This window comes from Lycium barbarum, chromosome 11, assembly GCF_019175385.1.
Source record: "Lycium barbarum isolate Lr01 chromosome 11, ASM1917538v2, whole genome shotgun sequence".
Lineage (NCBI taxonomy): Eukaryota > Viridiplantae > Streptophyta > Magnoliopsida > Solanales > Solanaceae > Lycium > Lycium barbarum.
In genome coordinates this window covers 22,662,628-22,685,142 of record NC_083347.1, presented here as the reverse complement: position 1 = coordinate 22,685,142, position 22,515 = coordinate 22,662,628, and the positions used below count along the sequence as shown (strand labels likewise).

General features: G+C 33.8%; 5 non-coding genes across 5 annotated transcripts; all 5 read right to left on the bottom strand.

Moving 5' to 3' along the window:
- Positions 1 to 1,608: 1,608 nt before the first annotated feature.
- Positions 1,609 to 1,766, bottom strand: LOC132620715 (small nucleolar RNA snoR2/U65). Its single transcript, XR_009575147.1, has one exon. It is a non-coding gene; the product is annotated as a small nucleolar RNA snoR2/U65 (small nucleolar RNA).
- Positions 1,767 to 1,914: 148 nt separating this feature from the next.
- On the bottom strand, positions 1,915 to 1,979 carry LOC132620719 (small nucleolar RNA U49). The gene has a single exon (XR_009575151.1). It is a non-coding gene; the product is annotated as a small nucleolar RNA U49 (small nucleolar RNA).
- Positions 1,980 to 8,929: 6,950 nt separating this feature from the next.
- LOC132620702 (small nucleolar RNA snoR77Y) lies at positions 8,930 to 9,014 on the bottom strand. Its single transcript, XR_009575135.1, has one exon. It is a non-coding gene; the product is annotated as a small nucleolar RNA snoR77Y (small nucleolar RNA).
- A 64-nt stretch (positions 9,015 to 9,078) lies between these two features.
- Positions 9,079 to 9,236, bottom strand: LOC132620717 (small nucleolar RNA snoR2/U65). Its single transcript, XR_009575149.1, has one exon. It is a non-coding gene; the product is annotated as a small nucleolar RNA snoR2/U65 (small nucleolar RNA).
- A 148-nt stretch (positions 9,237 to 9,384) lies between these two features.
- Positions 9,385 to 9,449, bottom strand: LOC132620718 (small nucleolar RNA U49). Its single transcript, XR_009575150.1, has one exon. It is a non-coding gene; the product is annotated as a small nucleolar RNA U49 (small nucleolar RNA).
- Positions 9,450 to 22,515: the final 13,066 nt, after the last annotated feature.

Genomic DNA, 22,515 nt, shown 5'->3' with positions numbered 1-22,515 from the left:
ATTCATTAATATTTACTCATTCTTTATTATCATTTATCTCCCTTATTTAAGGGATAAACCCATCTCTATTATATCATTTATCTCTCTTCTTTAAATAGATAAATGATCTAAGAGCCCATTTGGATGGGCTTATAAGCCGAAATCCATAAGTTATGAATTCTAACTTATGACTTTTGGCTTATTTTTGTTCTTTCAACTTAACAACAAATTCTTCAAAGTACTTTTTATTTTATTCAAACACTAGGCTTAAAAACTATTTTTGCTTTTAGTTTATTTAAGTTCATTTGATTAAAATATAAAAAGTAGAATTTTAAAATAGAGAAATGGAACATGCATCAAAATCTTGGTAATGGGTGTTGTCCCCGTAGTAAACAGTAGCTTCACAAAAGGCTCAAAAACGTTTAACTTTTAAAAATTTGTCCACCCTTTTTATTTCAAAATAAGTTCTTTTTTGTTGAAAAAAAGGCATTTTTAGTTCCTTTATATTGCTTGATTTTTAATATGGGTGTTGTCCCCGTAGTAAACAGGTTCATCGATTAACATCGTGTACTTAAATTTAGGGCTGTTCCTATTTCCACATCCAGCTCATTCTTTCATCAATTTGCCCAATCTTTCGAGTCCGATGTTATTTCAAAATCCATGTACTTAGAAGTTTCATATAGTTTTGAACCTTTTTTATGTTCATAGTTATATGTGATAAAGTAAACTTCACAATAAGAATGTCTTTTGATTTGATATTTAATAAGTGGTTTATAGAAAAATTACTTTTTTGGTGACTGCTTTAGTTCAAATTTATTAAGTCCAGATATTGCAGTTGGTTTCTACGGCAACAGGGCAGCAAACACTGGATCTCCTTGTTCTCCGGATAAAAGGTTGGGAATTGGACTTGAGATCACAAACCTGAAGGCCAAATTGGATAGCTAGCCCGTTTAGATATATATTTGAATTTCACATTAAAATTATGAAAGTTAAACTTGTAGTAAATTATTGTGGTATCTATAATACTGTAAAACTTGAAGTTTACGTAAAATATACCTATAACAAGTTTTTTTTTTTTTTTAATCGAGTTCAAAATCAAATCGTGTTCATTTGTTCTTTTACATGTCCACAAACCAATACCGCCTAAAGAAGACTAACTAACTAAGCCCTATCACAGCGCTAATTTCCCTTTTTTGACAAGTTAAACCAGTTTCTTATTTTAAAAGTTGATAAATTTCAAATATAAAATTTCAAATATCCATATTCTATTATTTGATGCTGAGACAGGTATAGTATTGTAGTATTATTAAGCATTAGATGAAAATTTAGAACACGTTCATATTCATTGAACATAAAACATAGGATCAAGAAAAATTTGGTGTATTTGCCACCTATAACTGAATTCTTTTTAAAAATGAAATAAGATAATTAGCCACTCCAAATATGATTTAATTGAAAATCCTATATTTGATAATCAAAGAGGTGAGATGAAAGGTAATAGAGAAGCCGAATTGACATCAATGTAAATGTTCAGACGGTAATTCCAAATATTTAAAAACACCTCATTGGCTTCATTACTCACAAAATTAAAATAGTACTTTTTAAGAAAATAAATTTGGAAGATAATAAAAATGTAATCGCACGAAACGGCTCCGTGTAGGAATTGAAAAATCCATACACAGATTCCTATCAAAATGCGAAATGTTAAATTAATAACTTATTAGTGGTCCAATCATAGCACCTTCGGTCATTGCTTATTTTTGCTACCGTCGACGTGGCATCGGACCGAATAAATTAAAAAATTGAAAAAACCTCAGAGACCCGTTACAAATCACACACACAGCGGCGGAGCAGAATACCACAAAATCCCGACCGTTGAACAGAAACGGGAAGGAAACTGATCAACGGTGGATGGGAGATGAGAGTGGAAACTGCTTCGCCGGTGTTGTTTAAAGTGTCATACGGCACTTCCTATTCCTGGGATGTCTTCCTCATTGGTGCTAAATAGTTAATACAAATCCAAAACACAAAAAGCAGTAACAAATAATCAATAATACTATGCCACAACATCAAATCGAAGGACGAACAAAAGGAGCAATGGATGATTGAGAGTGCAGAGGTGAATATCAGTTTAAATAGACAAGTACAGGTGTGTATGTGTCTCTGCCTGTGTGAAACCCTAATTCTGAGAAGCCGCACGCTTTTGGGCCTCCATCTTTTTGTGGGCATTGGCTTGCGAAGGTCTAAGGAGCCTTGAAACAAGAGAATTAGCATGATTGTCCCTGTCTTAATTGTTGCCCCTCAAATTGCTTAGTCTTTAAATTTTGTCATTTACCATTTTAAGTAATAAAAAAGTGGTCGAAAATATTTCTGATATTCTCGATTCAAACTCCAGCCGAGTTTAAAAAAAAAAAATACAAGGCAATATTTCATAAAAATTATGTTTTTCGGGCATAGTTCTGTATGATAACTTGATTTCTACAAAATTATGCCGAGTTTCTATGTAACTCTACTCAAATAGACATATTTTCTATGAATCTTGCCTTGCAATTTTTTTTTTTTTACTCTATAAGAATTCAAACCCTAAATCTCTGATTTCGTAGACCAGCTAATAGAAATACTATGACCCACATATTTTCATAAAATGAGCAGTTGGGACAAAAATTAAAGACCACCGATTTGAGGGGCATTAATTAAAGACCAAATTCATATAAAGGGCAATCCGCACAAAAATTGTTTTGATGATTAATTAGGGCAATTTGCAGGATTATCCTTCGCATGGAGTGGTCTTTAATTTTTTACCTCAAATTGGTGGTCTTTAATTTTTGGCCTCTGCTCATGCAAATTCTGCCTTGCATGGCCATATTTGCAAAATTCTGCCTTAATGCAGAATTTGTAAAGGCAGAGGGCAAAAGCAGTGTTTTAAAAGGCGGGGGCGTAAGGCGAGGCGTTTTATGTCTGCCTCAGCGAGGCGTAAGCCTCATGGGACTTTAATTTTTAGTATTTTATAAAATGATATAATTATAATAAATACTTTTAAATTGGTTAAATAACGTAAAAAATTGAAGAAAACAATAAATAAGTGATATATATATACATATATATATATATATACACATATGCATACTCCACCCCCACAAAAAAACTAATTAGAACAATCTATTATACGTACTTACAAGTATAAGTGACTTCTCGTTACTTTTTTGAGATAGTAGAAGACAAGATAAACAATTGGAAAAGAACATATATTAGGCATTCTAGCAATAAAAAAAGGTCTTGACTTTTAAATTTAATGTTTCAGTTCCTTTTTAAAATATTTGAGTAATTACATGTTGACTTTTGAAAATTTGGGCATTATACTAAAGACTTATTTAACAAATTTTGTTTTAGTTTGAAGAAGTTTTCTGGGCTTACGCCCCAACAAAAAAAAACTCGCCCCAAACGCCTAGGCTTACGCCCCAACAAAAAAAAAACTCGCCCCAAACGCCTGGGCGTACGCCCCAAATTGCTGGGCGTACGCCTTTGGGGACTTTCGCCCTGACCCATCGCCCCGAGGCATTTTTGGTACGCCCCGCCCCGGGGCTCGCCCCGAGGCTCGCCTCAAAAACGCCTTTTAAAACACTGGGCAAAAGTTAAAGACCACCAATTTGAGGGACAAAACTTAAAGACCACCAATTTGAAGGACAAAAATTAAAGACCACCCCAAATGAAGGACAATCTGCGTAAAAAAAAAGAATTAATTAGATTAGCAGCCCATTAATTTTATTTTAAAAAGTAGGAAAATTTACTGGACATAACTACCTCTAAGACTTATTTATTAATAATAGCTACTTTTTATTTTATTTATTTTTAGTAGCTTAAACTAATTTCAAAATTACCAGTTGTAACTGATCTACAAGCGTCTCTGTATTTCCCCTAAACTTACGGCCCATGTTCCCCAATAACTCCCAATCTCTTCTCTTTTCAAATTAATTTCTCTCCCATCTTCAATATTTTCAACCGTATTATACGCCCATTATCTATCATCTTTATTAGCACGATTCCATCTTCCTTAATCGTTACCCACACAGTGTAGGTAACGAATAAAGGAGGACAACAGGTAAAATGAAGAAAATGGATGTCTTGATCAACAGGAAAGTTTACAAAATTCAAAAACCAGTTGGGTAAGGGAATTGGGAGCTGAGGGAGCCAATTCGGATGACAAAGTCCCATTAAACTAGACGGATTGCTCAAGTGTTCCATGTCAATTTTGCTTTAAAAGCCCAACCTGTTGCAATCTACAGAGAAGACACTAAAAGAGTCGAAGCTCAAGTTGGCACCTGTACGATAGAGAAAATTCTGGGCATGATAAAGGAGAATTGTTCTCAAAGTTATTAACTTTTTCTTCTTCTTGGATTTTTGGTGAATCTGTGGTTAGTGTGGAAGTTGTAGAAACACCATTGATGAGAGTTGTGGAGCTTCACGCCCACCAAGTGTTTGATAAAGTGTTTCAGTATATTTCAGTGTATCATTTCACTGTATTTATCTTCTTCTTTTTTTGTGTGTATAGAACCTATTTTGCTCTACTTTGTTTTCACGATTTTTGTATTTCACTGTATCTCAATGTAATTCTGCATTTTGTATTTCTAATTTATGAAATAGTTCCTGATATATTTCATTGTATTCCATTATATATACGCATACTACAAGTTTATATTTCTTAAACAATCAACCATATTTCATTGCATTGCAGCGTATATTTTTCTATATTTGAAAGTTTTCAGATCTTTAGTGGTTTTTGAATTCAAAAAGTTTTGATTGTGATAAAAGTTGAGAGAGATTCGTGAGCTATTATGGAATGCGTGAAATATGGTTGATTTAATTTAACTTACCATTTAAAAAGAAAAAGAAGAATTTGTTCCAAAAATATAGCCAATTTTTACTCAACCCGATTTTGTATTTCCCTGTATTTCAAAAAATCTATTCCATAAATAGCTCCTGATTTCACTGGAGCATGTTTACTATTCACTGTATTTCTCTATATTTCAAAAAAATAGAAATACACGCGTTTTTAAAGAAAAGTAGCTACGCTTGGTAATTTTGCATTTTATAGTTATATCTAGTTAGAAGCCAATAAAAGATAGCTATTTATGTAAGTTGTCCTAAATAACTCTACTCCTTGCGGGTTATTGCTCAAAAAAGCCCCTATTTTCAGTGTGATATTTAGTTTTTTGCCTCTTAAATTTGTGGTCTTTAATTTTTCCTTCGACGCTTTTGGCACGGCATGAACTAAATTTCGATCGGCATATTTAGCGTTTAGCTTCGACATATGTATCATAACATCTCACAAGTTATGTCGGATAAGACAAACACTTTCAAAATTCAACATAGTCTGAAAAAGGCATAAGTTTAGATTTCGCTCGCGTAGTTAACTTTTAGCTTCGGCATATATATCATCACATCCACATAAGTTATGCCAGAAAATGCAAACTTTTAAAACTCAACATAATCTGAAAACACAACAGAAATTATGCCGCGTAACTTAATTCCTATAGAACTTGTGTCAACTGCTGAGCAAGGGAAAAAGTTCAGTTTCCGAAGATAAAAATATTACAGAACCTATGCTGACCGAAGCATAAGCGAAACATATCTGGATATTTTCATTAAATAAGCAGCAAGAGCAAAAATTAAAGACCACATATATGAGGGACAAAAATTAAAGAACAATTCGTATGAAGGATAATCCGTGCTAAAATTTTGATGAGTTACAAGGAAAAATTAATTGGCAAAGTCTCTCTAATTTTTTAATTCATGATCAGGATTCCTAATTTTTATTTTTATTTTTGATAAGATGAGATTTAAAACTCTAAATCTTTGCTATTATTCATAGCAAACCCTAAATCCCTTCTCTCGAACAAGATAATGAGTGAAGCGACACTGTCCAATATGATTTACCGAATAATAAATGGAGCATGAAGAGTTGGGAGAAAAAAAAAATCACCCAACAATAGTTTTTATATTGATACCCTTTCACATGACCCAAAAATATGTCCAACAGCCCTAGCTAAAGTATTTAGCTACACGAAAGATAAAGACATAACACAAAATTAAAGAGAAACATAAAATCTCACAATATTATTGAAGAAGATGAAGATAAAAAGCTTGAAATCCTGTTCTTAAAAGTTTCACCCCCATACCCAAATAATATTCCTTGAACTCTTGTTCTTAAAAGTTTCACCCCCAGACCCTAATAATATTCAATACAGAGAGAAACTAAAAAGTTGAGCATATCTATGGGTGGACATGATACGATATGGTACGGTATTATTCGGTATGGTAATTTCGATTTTTGATTTTTAAAAGTAATATACCATACCAAATTAATTCGGTATGATTCGGTATTTTAAAGTTCAATTTCGATATTTTGCAATACGGTAAATCTGTAACAATAGTTTGTTCGACTTACATTCATATAATAGAGAATTATGACTTCGGCTATTCAAGAAACAAGCAAATACCAAATTACACGACAAGGTAACAACAGAAGAATTACCCAAGTCAAAACTTCCCACACAATTTGAATCAAGAGAAGGCAATAAACACTAACAGAAATGAAAATCCGGGCAGCAATTATACCAAAAACAAGATATCAAACAAGCAAAAATAAATCGAATGCAAGAGACACTAAATACGTGGTAAAACCCCTTCAAGGTAAAGAGGAAACATCTACGGGTGCAAAGCTCCACTATATCAAATGAGGATTACAAAGTTTTCCAAAATGGCTACAATATGAATGCGGAGCAACAATAGCAACAACAATACAACTGAAGAAAAGAGAGAAATCACCAAGTCTACTGTTCACTGCTCGAAAACTGCTGCTACAAACCTTCGAAACCGATCTCCACCGTTCAGATTGAAGAAAAATGTGTTGATAACACTAAGTTAGAATTTCAAGCAAATCCAATGGTTAGATCAACAAGAATCGTCAAAATAACAAAGCTGGACGCACAGAATTTTCAGCAAAGACAAACTCTCTATTTCTCTCACTTGGTTGCCTCGTTTCTTTTCCCCTTTGTTGGGACCAACCCTAAAAATCAAACCACTCAAGTCTATGTATATGTGGGCTAGGATCAAAGGGTGTTTTATTATCCACATAAGAATGGAAAAGGTCCAAAAACCCAACAATTCTCCGCCTTCCGACTATATGGCTGTGCATGTTAACGGTTAAACCAATAACCCGAACTGATAGTTGGGTTAATGGTTCAGGTATCGAGTGGTGTTCTACAGTTATTGGGGTATCGGTTCGGGTCTCGGGTTCACCACTTGTGTTAACAGGTGAACCGATAACCATTTATTTAATTATAATTATACCCTTTCATATACCTTATAACCTTTCATATATAATTTGTGGAGTCCAGCCCAGTGAATTAATTCCATTATTACCCTTCCATATATAATTACTTAGTAAATCCAAAGTCAATTTATTTCTCACTGATGAAGTTAGCTGCAAGGTTTTACAAGAACTTAGCCCGAATGACAAAGCTTCTAATTGCTTCCAAAGGTGTGAAACAAACTTTACCAAGCATCAAGTAACAAATGCTTGTGGAAATAACTTGCAGGCAACAGCTCCTCTCTACAATTTTGTGCCACTGATGCAACGGGTAAAGAGAGCAAAAATGAGAAGAGTTGTTGAGGACTGTGATGAAGAATCATAAGAAAGACAACATTATCAAATTGGAAAGCTATCAGTGGTTTGGGAACTAGGATTCATGTAAATATGAAGAAAAGGTTTCAAGTTTTTAACGTCTTGGAGATGCCAGCCAGCTTCCAATTTTAAACTCCATTTATAGCTAACTGTTGCAGGCACTTTCTTTTGTAGCTACTTTATTCATTTTGCATCTCGTTAATTCGTTTTTTATTCTGCTTTGAAGATGGGTTCTTTATTCTTGAATTTTTTTGTGTGATATCGTAACGATTAAACCGATAACCGAACCGACAACAATCAAAAACCGATTAACCAATAACGCATTAACCGATATCTTAATGCTTCTTTAACGATTTAACATGTCTACAAACTGATAACCGATAAGTTTAACCAATAACTTTCAAACTCGAACCGAGCCCTACCCGACTATGTGAAGGATACCGCCATCCCGACAATCGAGCAACAATCCTCAAACTTCCCTCTTGCCAAAGATTTAGTCATCATGTCGGATCCATAATCATCCGCGTGAATCTTCTCAAGTTCAAGCAACTTAGAATCCAACACATCACAAATCCAATTGTATATCACATCAATATGTTTTAACCTACCATGAAATGTAGAGTTCTTGCCAAACTAGAAGTGCCACAAAGATATTTCATAATCCACTTCACAACATTCCAATTCTCTCTTTCTGGATTAGAAAGAAAACAACTAACAATACCAACAACATGAATAATAATTGATCTTGTACAAATCATCATATACATCATACTGCCAATGGCTGAAGCATAAGGAACTTCCTTCATACCTTCCTTCTCATCATCACTGCTTCGTGCTTAATTTGAAGTGCATAAGGACACTGCTGAAGCATAAGGTTGAAGTGCATAGCAAAAAGTGTCCTGACAACCTTAGCTCTATCCATGTTGAACCTTCAAAGTACGTTCTGAACGTACTTTTCTTGCAATAACCACAACTTCTTGGCCTTTCTATCACAAACAATCTGTTGGTCCCAAATCTTTCATAGCAAAAGACTTATTCAACTATTGCTTCAATTTCTGAATTCTACAAGCATTATGACCAACAAAAAGCATGTCATCAACATAAGTCACCATCAAAGAATTTTTGCACAAAAGCACAATGAACTGGCCACCTATAATTGAACCTTTTTTTTTCAAAAAAATGAAATACTAATACAATTAGCCACTCCAAGAATGATTTGATTGAAAATTCAAACTGATAATAAAAGAGGTGATATGGAAAGTAATAAGGAAGCCTCAGATACAGCCGAATTGACATCAATGTAAGTGTTCAGACGGTAATTCCAAAATATTCAATAAATCATCATTGGCTTCATTACTCACAAAAAAGCTTTTTGGTTTTTATAAGAAAAAATAATAATTAGAAGAGATAATAAAAATTGTAATCGCACGAAACGGCTCCGTATAGGAATTGAAAGATCCATACACAGATTCCTATCAAAATGCGAAATGTTAAATTAATAACTTATTATTGGTCCAATCATAGCACCTTCGGTCATTGCTTATTTTTGCTACCGTCGACGTGGCATCGGACCCAATAAATTAAAACATTGAAAAAACCTCAGAGACCCGTTACAAATCACACACACAGCGGCGGAGCAGAATACCACGAAATCCCGACCGTTGAACAGAAACGGGAAGGAAACTGATCAACGGTGGATGGGAGATGAGAGTGGAAACTGCTTCGCCGGTGTTGTTTAAAGTGTCATACGGCACTTCCTATTCCTGGGATGTCTTCCTCATTGGTGCTAAATAGTTAATACAAATTCAAAAACATGAAAAAGAAGTAACAAAGAGTAATAAAAAATTCTAAACAATAAACACTAAATCTAAGGACTAATAGAAGGGGGCGGTGAATGAATGAGAGTGGAGAGGTGAATATATCACTTTAAATAGACAAAGTACAGGTGTGTGTGTGTGTGTGTCTGCGCCTGTGAGAAACCCTAATTCTTAGAAGCCGGACGTGTTTGGGCCTCGGATCTTTTTGCGGGCATTCGCTTGCGAAGGTCTCAATCCAATTATTCACTTTTTCTCTAAAATTTTTTAAAATTTTTTATTTGAAAATCAACATTCCACCCTAAAAATTCTAAATATCATTTGAAGTTATATTTAGAATTTGGAAGCACCTAAAACACTTTTCTCACTTTCAGGATATTTAATAGACTTTTTGCCTTGAAAATTAAATATTTTTTATTTGGAATTTTGAAGTCGGTGTTGTGTTTGGTTATATATTTGCAAATGTATATAATGTCCATGTGATATCCTCTGTATTATTAGCCCCGTTCATAAGCCCGTCAACCGATTTCCGTTAACCGGTTAAAACAGGTAACCGGACCGGTAAAACCGGAACCGGAACTGGAACCGGTTGAACCGATTCCGGTTAACCATTTAATAAATACTGGTCCGGTTTTCATTTTTTTAGAACCGGAACTGGACCGATTAAACCGGTAAAACCGGTCGAATTAAAAAAAACAATTAATATATATATATATATATATATATATATATATATATATATATATATATATACGAATTTATAAACTTAGAAAAAAATTAAGCTATAAATAGCTTAAGTTATAATATATAAGTTATAAGTATACATATAACTTAAACATCTATATATATAAGTTATATAACCTAAGTATATTGATATATATAAGTATATTCTTAGTATATTTTAGGTATATGTAGTATAACTTAAGCATATAACTTAATATATATATATATATATATATATATATATATATATATACATATATACGAATTTATTAGAAAAATATTAAGCTATAAATATATATATATATATACACGTATATACTGTATTGCTGACTTGTTGTTAGTCAGTAAATATATAAACTTTACTTATAAACTTATATAACATATGTAAATATACCTACAATATACTAATAAATACTATAATATATATATATATATATATATATATATATATATATATATATATATACTATACAAAAAATAAAAAATAAAAGAGGTTTTGGACATGTTAGAACTAGACCGGTCCGGTTTCGATTTTTTAACCGGTGGCCGGTTCCAATTTTTTAACCGGAAACCGGCCGATTTGTTAATCGGTTACTGGTCCGGTCCGGTTCGAACCGATTAACAGGTTTGGCCGTTCATATGCAAATTATTTAGTTAGAAGGCGTTGAACTTCTTAGTGCCTCCAAACATTTTAAAATTTAGTGGGTGCTACAGTCAAAAAGTTACAATATAGAAAAAGAATATCATCTCCTTGTATGGTCATGATATTAGAAATGTAGTAATTAATCACCATTACGGTATCGGTTGGTTAGGTATCGATTTAATGATTATCGGTCAGTTATCGAACGGTTTATTGGTCAAAATCAACACCAAGTTAAAAGTTACGTCTGGCCTAAATTAAAAAATGAGAGCTTGATATACCATTGCGATTTGCACCTGCTGGTCCTCTTTAATATGACATGCTCACTGATGAAGAAATGAATTTGAAATGAAAAGTTACATAGTTTTCTGCAATTACAAAGTGCATCAGATAAATGCCATATATTGGTGCATTTGATGCATTATAATAAACTGCAATGAAGCTCTCAATTAAAAGTCTCAACCAAAAACTAGAATGCAAATGGAAGTCTAAAATACAACTAATGATCTAATCATATAGCTGAAGTCCGAAGCATAAGGGTAGAAATGTAAATATAATTAATAATCTTTAATGGGTTAACGATTTATCCGATAAGAAAATTGAGTAATCCACCTCCGCACCGATAAATCGTTAATTACAAATATAATCTGTTCATCAACCGTTAATCCGATAACCCGAAACTAATAAGCCAATAACCAATTTTGCGGTTAGGTTATCAGTTACGGTCCGGTTTTGGACAACCTTAGTGTGTTCTGCTATAGTGTGTTGTCCGCTTTCTCAAGTCTAATATCATGAAGCCCCAGATTATTATCAAGTACTGCTCTGGCCCCTTCTTCATATCTATTGTCATCAGGGGCGGATGTACCAAGAGCCCAGGGTGTTCACCCGAACACCCTGAACAAAAAATTACAGTATATATTTAGGGTAAATTTTATGTGTTTATGTACATATATTAATTTTTGAACACCCTGAACATATATTACAGTGTATATTTAGGTTCAATTATTTTTCCGAATACCCTGAGTGAAAATCCTGAATCCGCCACTGATTGTCATCAATCCAGATATCATTACCTGGTACTACACTTGCCCCCTTTTCCTTCTACAAGAATTTTTATACGGTTGTTGAAATCAAATTCAGATTTGTGCCAAAATGGTAGTTTGGTATGTCAGATGTTGTGTGCATAACAATCACATTCTATTGAAGTTGAATAGTAGAAACCCACTGTATCCGAACTGACCCCATGCTCCTGGATTACCTATTGCAAAAGCACAATCTCCAAGTGTAATATCTTTAGATTGTGCTAGCGTAACAGGATCTAAAAACTCTGCCAGATATTGTATTTTGATGATTGCAATGTCATCCTGTATAGAAACGTCACAATGGTTGCTGTAAACACTTTCCTGAACCATAATCTGACCTCGATTTTTGTGCATCCTCAATGACATGTTGACATTTAATTATGTGTCTGCATTTTTCAGACGAATTCAGGCCCCCGTACCGAGATATGTAAGCCTTCATTGGTAGGCTGGACACTAACGCTGTTCATGTTCGATTTTTCTCAAAGAAGATTCTGCAAACTACAGTAGAAACTCTGTGTGTTGGAAAATCAGAGTAAAAATATTCGGAAAAATTAGATCTTATTCGTAGTGTAGCTGGGTTACGGTAAATGTAAAAATGTTTATAGATTTTGTTTTGTTTATCCTGAAAAATTGATATAAGAGATGAGCATGAATTTGACTTTTTCACTGAAAAAGCCATGGGATTAACGACTGCCACGAAAAATCGATATATTTTTCAACTCGGTTCATGAATTTTCATGCCAAAAAGGAGAGAAGAAAAAAAGAGTAAACAATCACATAAAGAAAAAATAATTGCTTTGGTGTATAATCCACTAGAACATGGATATTGCCACGACTTTATATCATATGATGTAATTATACTATTTCAACTCCATTTTTATCAGAATGTAGTTACATATAAAGAGAATAATAACATGAAATGGGAAATGTGACCCAGAACTAAACTTTTGAGCTGCTTGAAACAAGGGAAAATACATAAAAATCCCCACAACGTATACTCCGATTAATTATGACGCATCCAACCTTTGCGGGCAACCTATTACCTCCCTGACCTTATTTTTTATGTATTTTTGTACCCTTTTTGGCTGATGTGGCAAAAAAAAATTAATAGTGAGTGAAAGCAGTACAAATAGTTTTTATATTTTAATAAAAATTAATTTATATTTTATCCTCTCACCTACCCCCACCCTTCCTTTCTTCCACATTTCAATTGTTAAAGTTACTAATTGCACTTTATTTTTCTATTTCTTCTTCTTTCTTCTCAACCACCCCTACCGCTGCCGCCGCCACACCGCCACCGCCGCCACCATGATTGAACATAGCCCAGAAAGGAAGAAATTGCACAGTTTGTCCTTCAAATGGCAATTTCTTTAAATGGGTGTCAATGATAATTTCTTCAAATGAGTATCAATGGCAATTTCTTCAAATGGGTGGGGCAAGAGGAGCGGGTTGGGGGGGGGGGGGGGGGGGGGGCAGCAGAAACACTGGATATATTAGCCCAAAATAACTGGAGTAATTCGTTTCTACATCAATATTGTGATCCAAATCTACAGTGAGATTTTAGCCCAATATGAAAATGGGTCTGACCCATTAAAACATAATGTCATTCCGGTGGAGGAGATATTTTGGGGGAAAAGGGTCTGATTTGCCCCTCTACTTTGAGAAATGGTTCATATTTATCCCTCGTTATACTATCAGTCCGCTTATACCCCTACCGTTAGAATAGGTGCAATATGTACCCTTATATTTAACCCTTGTCCACTGTGGCCAATGTCGTGGGCCAGGCTTGTCCACTGTGTCCCATTACATTGCCACGTAAGAGGTCATGTCAGCAATCCCAATTAAATGAGTCTTAAAATTAAAAGACCAAATGATGCCTTCTTTTTCACCATTAAAATGCCTTCTTCTTATTATTAAAATGCCTGCTTTGCGCCTTCTCGGGCGCCGCCAACGGAAATAGTTACCGGTTTTAATGCCAGTGTTCTTTATTTCACTGTTGAAGATTAAAGATCCCCGCCACTTTGCTGGAACAAATTTCACTGTTGAAGATTGAAGAATTAAATATCGTCTTTGTTCTTTATCTTTCTAGACTCCATTATCACCCCATAAAAATGAAAAAGAAACTAATTTGACGATGATAATTAAGTTGTTCCCTTTCACCCCAATTAACTCTTTATCTCAAAATCTAGCTGATAAATGCACACATTAACTAACATATCAAGATTCAGATCATAAACAACAAAATTCAATATAATAATATCATTCAATTTACGTCATCGTCTTTTGTACACACCAGAAAAAAAGTAAGCACCAAAACAATAAATTCGTGTCAAAAAGTAGCATCACAAGTTCACAACAAATTAAAAGTAAAAAAGAAAAAGAAAAATCACGCTTTGAAGCACCAAGGGTTGTAACTATGGTGGCCGTGGTTGTGGTGGTGTGTTGTGGTTTCCTTATTAGTCAATTCTTGAACATGTCGATGACAGCATTTTAATGGTGAAGAAGAAGGCATCATTTGGTCTTTTAATTTTAAGACTCATTTAATTGGGATTGCTGACATGGCCTCTTATGTGGCAATGTAATGGGACACAGTGGACAGGCCTGGCCCATGACATTGGCCACAGTGGACAAGGGTTAAATATAGGAGTAAATATTGCAACTATTCTAACGGTAGGGGTATAAGTGGACTGATAATATAACGAGGGGTAAATATGAACCATTTCCCAAAGTAGAGGGGAAAATCAGGCCCTTTTCCCGATATTTTGGTGTTTGATTTGCCTTCAAATGAATGTGTGTGTTAATGGAGGAAGAAAATTAGTTAAATGTGTGTGTGTTAATGGAGGAAAAAAATGAGTTGAATGTGTGTTGTTAATGGAGGAAGAAAATGAGTTGAATATGTGTGTGTTAATGGAGGAAAAAAAATGAGTTGAATGTGTGTCGTTAATGGAGGAAGAAAATGAGTTGAATATGTGTGTGTTAATGGAGGAAGAAAATAGGTTGAATGTGTGTGTTAATGGAAGAAGAAAATAAGTTGAATGTGTGTGTGTTAATGGAGGAAGAAAATGGGTTGAATGTGTGTTGTTAATGGAGGAAAAAAATGGGTTGAATGTGTGTGTGTTAATAGAGGAAGAAAGTGGGTTGATGGATTTCTTGAAATGAAGAAAAAGAAGAAGGGTTTAGGGAATGTATGTGTGTTAATGGAGGAAGAAAGTGGGTTGATGGATTTCTTGAAATGAAGAAGAAGAAGAAGAAGAAGAAGGGTTTAGTGATGAAGAAGACAGAATTAATGGTTAATGGTTAATTAGAGGTTAATTAGTGTAAATATAATTCATAAAAGAAAAAATAAAAGAAAAATCAAATGAAAAAAAAGAAAGGAAAAGTGGCAGTGACATGGCACCAATGTGGCGGAGAGTGTGCAACACTCTCCACTGTGCAACTGGGCATCAATTTTTTTTTTTGCCACGTCAGTCAAAAAGGGGTACAAAAATACAGAAAAATAAGGTCAGGGGGATAATAGGTCGCCCGTAAAGGTTGAGTGCATCATAATTAATCCGAGTATACGTTGGGTTGGGGGGGTTATGTATTTTCCCCTTGAAACAACTATTTCTTTAAAATTTTAGGTATGAAGGGATTACAAATCTTCCTTTCAATTGAATAGCTATCAGCTTTGAGATTTTTGAATGTTTATTCTTTGCTCTATTGTATTACTTACTCATGATTGACGATCAAGATAATGAAACGATGCTTGAAAAAATCATGACCGTTGTACGTGGATAATCAGTGTTTAGAGAAAAGGAGAGAGAAAAAATAGAAAAAGAAAAAGCAAAAGAAAAAAGAAATAAACACATCTACCATTGTTAGGCAAGGGTAATTAGTTTGATGGGTATAAAAGTAAATCGGTAGGCAAGAGTAATTAGTTTGATTTTTTTTGTGGGCAATTATGTAGTCCGAAAATGGTATATATGGGTGGGCCTTTTTAATGGGGTAAGTGTTTTAATTTCCACCAATAAGAAGTTGCCAAGTGAAATTTAAATAAATTTTTTTTTAAATTCAATGTTGACCGTTAGCCGAAGGTATAAGGGAGCCAAAAATGTTATCGGAGAAGTATTTTTGGCAAAATAGAAGTGTATTTTTAGACTTTTTCAATAGTCTAAGGGCATTTTTGGCCCTTTCCCGATTATTTTATTGGCAAGATCAACGAAATTTTCACCATTTCATTCTTATCTTCTTCTCTAACTCTTCTGCAAAAATAAGCTCCTGCAATCCATATAACCAATATTATAATATTGATGAACCAGCCATCTACACTAATTCGAAGTCACCGCATGCAATAAAGTGTTATGGTTTTTGGGAGAGAGGTGCAAACAATAAGGTAGAAAATATGAATGAAAACTGTCTCATATAAATTTTATTAATCATAAGCTTTTATATAGGCACATAAATAAAGTAGTAGATTACTCCTACATCTAAAATATTAGACTCTTATTAAAACTAAAAAATTGAATTTTCTACTAAATCAACTATTAGACATCTCATATAATTAAACAACTAATTATTCTAGAAAACTGCAGCAGTAACATATGCAAAATTCAACATTCCTCCTACTTCTATTGCTGCAGTCTAAAAAGGTAGGTCCTCTCCACTTTCATCTTCTACCAGTAGTGCTTGTGAACTGTTTTGAATTTCTTTGAACTTGCACACTTTTGTAACATGACCTTTTTGTTTGCAATCTCCATAAATTGCGTCAGATCTCCAGCAACAAAAAATTTCTAACTGTGTTCTCTTTTTGCAATATTTATAGGGAGGATAATCAACTTTTCTTTGTTGTTATTTTGCATAAAAAATACCTTTAACAATTTTATCCTGTCTGAAAGCTCTTCTTTGCTCTTGTGCTTGAAGAACAATTATTAATTCTGCAAGAGAGATAGTAGAGAGATCCTTAGACTCTTCTGGTGCGGAAATTTGGATTCAAACCTCTCTGGAATAGTCACAAGAATTTTTTCAACTATTCTATTATCTTTAAAATCCTCGCCAAGTAACCTAATTTTGTTGACAATCAAAGAGATCCTGTCAGAATAGTTACTGGTGGTCTCACCATCTTGCATTCTAAGAGATTCAAAATCCCTTTTCAAATTCAAGATCTGATTTTGTATGCCTCGTTCACTTCCTTAATACTCCTTTTCGAGTTTCTCCCAAGATTCTTTTGTTGTCTTACATGCAATGATTTTAGAGAAGATAGAATTCGCAACTGAATTTTGAAGTACAATTTTGGCTTTGCATTTTTTTATTTCTGAAAGAGTTTTGATTTCGGCAGGAATAGGATTTTCAGGGAGTTGTTGTATGGATTTTTCTTTGATTACAACTTCCCACAAATCATATGCTTCAAGATAAGATTTCATTTTTACTGCCCAAATTTGATAATTTTCACCAGTGAAGGTTTGTGGAGCAACCAAAGAGATACCATTACTTGCCATGGTTGAAAAAATAAGGTTAAAAAGTAGTATGAATTAAAAAATGATATTGGTTGAAAATAGTCCTGAGCATTAAAAATAAGCACGGGTTAGAATTGGTTCAAAATAGCCCTGAGCGTTGAAAATAAGCAGGGGTTACAATGGATTGAGAATAGGTATGGGTTAAAAGTGGTCAAAAGTTCTTCAATGAATGCACAGAACCATTAAGATCAATGAAGGCCTTGATACCATTGTTGTGATTTTTTTGGAGAGAGATACAAACAATAAGGTGGAAAATATGAATGAAAACTGCCTCATATAAATTTTATTAATCATAAGACTTTATATAGGCACATAAAGTAAGTAGTAAACTCCTCCTACAACTAAAATATTAGACTCTTATTAAAACTTAAAAACTGAACTTTCTACTAAATCAACTATTAGATTTCTCCTATAATTAAACAACTAATCATTCTAAAAAGCTATAGCAGTAACAAATGTAAAATTCAACATAATGCATCACTGGTTGAGGAAGACTTTGTAGTCATATTTTTTCTTTCGCATATAACAAGATAAAAAGGGACAAATGTGAGTCCAAATACTTCACCTTCATGTAAAAAAAAATTAAGTTTACATTATATTCTTAGTTGATTCAAGTTCACCTAACTCCTAATTACTTAAAATAATGAACATAGGTTTCTCACCTTTTAAAAAAAATGAACATAGGATTTTCTCAGAATTTTCAAAGTTGAAACCTTTGCCTAGAAGAATTGTAGCTTTAGATTGTTAGGATACAACTGAATATATAAACTATTTGCTATGGTTTGTGAGTAGTCCAATAGGATAATTAGGTGAATATAGCATAAAGTTATATTGGTCAATTATGATTTGCATATCACAGTTTTGAAATGTGCTTTTTCCCTTTTCTTTGCTTATAACTTTGGAATCACGATGATGTGACAATAATTTGTGACTAATCCAACAAGACAATTAGGTAGAATTCATAACGGTATGTCACGACTTGCTTGCCACAGTTATCGAATTAATTTTTTTCTACTTCTAAATCATGAAGTCATATGTAAGTAGTCCAACATGAAAATTAGGTTGACTATAGCATAAAGTTATATTGGTCTATTATGATTTGCATGTCACAATCTATTGTGTTAGTTCCGCTGGCCAACATTTCTTTACCATTTCTGTTGCGCATAGCTTAATGTATTATAGTCTAAATTCTTTTTCTCAACTTAAAATGGACAATTCCACATAAATAATACTCCCTCCATTCACTTTTACTTGTCTATTATTCTAAAAATACATTTTCATTTTTATATGTCTCTTTTAGCATATTAAAAAAAAAAAAATCTTTTTTGTATTTTTTATCCAAAGTATTAATTACTCATTTCAAATCATTTCTCAATTAAAAATATGCACCAATTAGTATGGATATCATGGTAAATTATGCACTTCATTTATTATTTATTAAAAATGTGCAAAGTCCATAGTGGACAAGTAAAAGTAAAAGTGAGAGAGTAAAAGCGAAGACAAATTTGAACACATGTCCTAAAGGTATCCTTTTGGGCAAATCATCTCGTGGGTAGAGTGCTGCTAAATGACACAACCCATTTTGGCACAACTGTCACAACCCATGCAAGGCCAACGTAAAATGACCAATATACCCCAGCCTCACAAGGGTCCAAAACAACCTTTTTCCCTCCAATACAATGTAATGATTACTAAAGCTTAAACATTTTTTGCAATATTTAAAACGGATAGATACACTTATAAATCTATACGGTCTACATAACCTACAATCTACATAATTTATACGACGGGCCAACTTAAACAATATAAAAAGCCCTAATTGTTTTTTTACAACAAAGCCCTCTTTTCACTATTTATGTGAGGATACTTTATTCCTTAACAAGTGGACACTTTCTTATTTTAATTGTAAACAAAAAATGCAATGTTAAATTCAACATTTTTCCTTCTCTAATTAAAATGCTTAGCTAGAAACATAAAATAAATAAGAACTTAAAAAGTTTGAAATGCATTTATGAAAACATCTTTCGTCTGATAGGACACCAATTATTAACATCAGATATTGTGAACATAAAGAAGATGCATTGGGCTGCTTAAACAAATTGGGCCCAAATATTCAACAGAGGAGAAATGTAGCCCAATATCAAATATTGCTAACATTGCATCTCAGCCACACAAAGTTAACAAAACAATATCAACCGTACGATCAAATATCCTTGATCAACAAAAGTGACTTGATTTTGAAAAGTTTTTAATTTGCTAAAATACATAAGTAAAATAAAAATAAAAGTAGTATCAGAGCTAAGTTTGACATAAAATAAGCTCTGGTACCGCTTTTAAATCATGTTATAAATATAAAGTAAAGTAATTGTGATTTCATTTAGTAGCTATCACTTCTTTTGCATTCTATTTTTGGCTTCTTAATAGGCGTGTCAAGTTAATACATAACATGTAAAAATTGACAGAACGAGTAACCAATTAGTTTTGACAAGAAAAAGCTACAATTTAAATTTAGATTTTGCACAACATAATTAATAATAAAATAGAATAAATCTATAATAAATATATTCTTACGAGAAGTATAACTTTAATAAATGCTAAATAATTTGATGTTCATCGTCGATTAGACTGGTCTTTCAGACAGTCACATACTTGCTAAAACAAAAAACGGAACTTAGCTTCTCACTGACTACATCAGAAGCGAAATCCTCAAATTCAAATACAATACTAATATATAAGTAATCTACACTGTGAATGACTTTAAATGAGACATCGAATTGTCTCAATTTAGCTAAGTAATTAGATAGAATTGGGTAGCAATTAGTAAGTTTAGATTTAATTCAATCAATTTAAACGAAGATAGTGAATTTAACATTATCACGACCCATTTAGCCTAGGCCGTGCGGACACTTACCTTCCCACCTCAGTAAGCGAACCCTCATCCCAACAATGAACCAATACATAATTTGATAAAAGTTAAGTAGCGGAAATCAATAAATACGTAAGTGTCACGATATATATAGATAGGTAGTAGTAAAAAGTGCGGAAGACAGTAAATACCCCCAGGGTCTAGTCTGAATAATACAAGAGCATCTAAGGAGAATAATACAATCTGGAGTTACTAATACATAATATCTATGTCTCTGCAATAAAAGTAAGACATATAATAGGAAAGTCTTCAAGGTCAGTGGACGCCATGCTCACCCTGGAAACGGAAGTTGAATAGTCGATCAACCACGGGTCAGAGAAGTAGATCCGACCTGGTACTTTGCATTCATAAAAGAATGCACCAAGTGCAGGTCAGTACAAACAACAATATTGGTAGGCATCATCGGCCGACTAAGCATAGTTAACACAATTCCGATTATAAAGCAGATAAGTAATTAAACCAACCAAGTATGAGACAATATAATCGCAACCGAGTATCCGTTATCACCCATGTAAGCAACTAAACCCGAATATGTCCAGTTTGAGTATATCCGATCTAATCCAATCATCACAATCCAATCACTAAACATCTCAATCAAGTCATCATACAATGCAGTGCAATGATGGAATGAATGAAATGTAATGCCATGCAAATGAGGTGTACACATGTACTCCGGACGGAAATATCGATATCTCGGTAGTACAACCCAGCGTGACTCGCGAAGTCTAATTGCCACCCATCCCGGATCTTTGCCTAACAGACAGACTGGACCCTGACTAATTGCTCACAGAGGGAGTCTCACCAGCACCATCCTGGGGGACCCGCGGAGTCCATGCACTAACAGCGATTCCGGGATAACATCGGAATCGGCCATGCAACAACGATGCCGGGATAGCTCCTTGGTCATCGGCCACCTCACAGTCACTCAAGTACAAAGAGTTCATAAAATATCAGTTCCATTTAATCAACGATTCCGGAATGAATCTTCGGACATCGGCCTTTTCACAATCACTCAAGTAAAGAATTTATTCAAAATATCAGTTTCGCTCAATCAACGATACCGGATCATCACCTGGTATCGGTCATGCATCATGAATATGAGAGAATGCGTGCAATGCGAATGTCAGTCATTAACAATCAAGTTCAATATCACAAGTACCAATAACGAGTACGCCAACAATGTATCATAGCACAATACCAACAATGGTATGCCAACAATATATCAATATCACAAGTACCGACAACGGGTACGCCAATAATGTATCATAGTACAAATACCAACAACGGGTATGTCAACGATATACCAATATCACAAGTACCGACAATGGGTACGCCAACAATGTATCATAGTAAAACTACCAACAACGGGTATGTCAATTCTATCCAAATCAAGACGACAAACAGAATTCCATATTTACCAACTACACATGGCATCAAGTCAACCCAATTGAACAATTAAAGCACACATAATGGGGTGGCTAGTCCCAACACGCATCAGGGCCCAACCTAAGGCAATATCCATTCCAACTTCATACCCGAAGGTTCACATAATGTCTCCGACATTATACTCTAAATATGTGATTCACTATGCGAAGTCTCACCAAAGGTAAACCATAACCTACCTGGATGGCCGAACCGCAACACCAACAACTCACTCCTTTGCCTTTCCCTTCCACTGAAGCACAGAACCAAAGTAGTCTAAGAATAATCGAATTCTATATTAGAAATCATGAAGATTGATACTAATCTTGCTACGATTTCAATTAGGTCAATTTTAACCCAAGAAATTTGGGAAACGGGCCCACAAGGGAAAAACGGGAAATTTGTGCGAAAAATACTTAATTAAGTACTAGGCAATCATAATCCAATCATTAATTGATAATTTAGCTCAATAATTAGCCTAGATTCTGATTTCATGCAAAAATCCCAAATTGGGTATAAACCCTAAGTCTTCAATTCCAATATTCAGTGTTAAAAGTGGAAGATCTATGATTAATGAGCCTAGATTAGTCAATATCTAACAAAACATCACCAATTTATTCATTAATAATCCTAGGAACAATGTTCTTCCAAACCCTTATTGACACCCAATTTTGTCTCTCCTTTATTGCAATTCATTTTCTTGAGCTTCTAAATTATTAATAAACTAAATATCTTATTTTCACCCTTACTTTA